Genomic DNA, 967 nt, shown 5'->3' with positions numbered 1-967 from the left:
CATGCTATTTCACCAGTCACTGGACATTTCACTCTGAAGTGAAAGGTGATACAAGAAAGTAGTGCTGGGCGGTATACCGGTTCATACCGAATACCGGTGTTTATTTTTGTTATGATATGAATTTTTAAAATACCGCAATACACACTTTGTTTTTCTCATGACAGATTATATCGCTTATAGCACCTCTTGTGGACATGTCACCTGAAAGTACAGTGAAATAGCCGGAGCAACGTATTTCAGGTTTTGCAGAGACATAGGGCCCTATTTTAACGATCTAAGCGCATGGTCTAAGCGCACAGTGCAAGTGCACTCAGGGCGTGTCCGAATCCACTTTTTCTGAGATTGAGATCTCTGCAGAGCAAAAGTGGGCGTTTCTGAATTTGTGGGTGTTTTCAAACTGCAGGGTGTTTCTTAATCATGCAGTCAAAATGATCCCCCTTACCTAACCCCACCCTTAAACCTACCGTCACTATGACATCAGCCAATCAGGAAACATTGTCTGAAAACGCCCCGATCTGGTAACTCCCATTACTTTCCTGTAGAGACCTACTTGCTTTTTCTAGTTTAACGACGGGAAAAATGGTCTAAAGCCGGGGTTCTCAACTCTGGCCCTCAAGGTCCACTTTCCTGCAGAGTTTAGCTCCAACCCCAATCAAACACACCTGAACAAGTTAATCAATGTATTCAGGAAAGTTACAGGCAGGTGAGTTTGATCAAGGTTGGAGCTAAACTCTGCAGGAAAGTAGATCTCAAGGGCCAGAGTTGAGAACTCCTGGTCTAAAGGGTTGTCCCTATTCTCTTAATGAGTAATGGGTGTGTTTTGGGCGTAACGTGCAATAAATCAATCAGAGTCTCATCTCCCATTCCGTTTAAAAGCCAGTTGCGCTCGCGCCATGGCGGATTCGCTATTTACATGGTGGAATTTGCAATTTCTTGCACAGACCGATCGTTTTGTGTCTTTACACAT

Source organism: Sinocyclocheilus rhinocerous, unplaced genomic scaffold, assembly GCF_001515625.1.
Source record: "Sinocyclocheilus rhinocerous isolate Xijiao unplaced genomic scaffold, SAMN03320098_v1.1 scaffold295, whole genome shotgun sequence".
NCBI lineage: Eukaryota > Metazoa > Chordata > Actinopteri > Cypriniformes > Cyprinidae > Sinocyclocheilus > Sinocyclocheilus rhinocerous.
The sequence above is the reverse complement of the archived record's forward strand: the minus strand, read 5'-3'. Positions refer to the sequence as shown.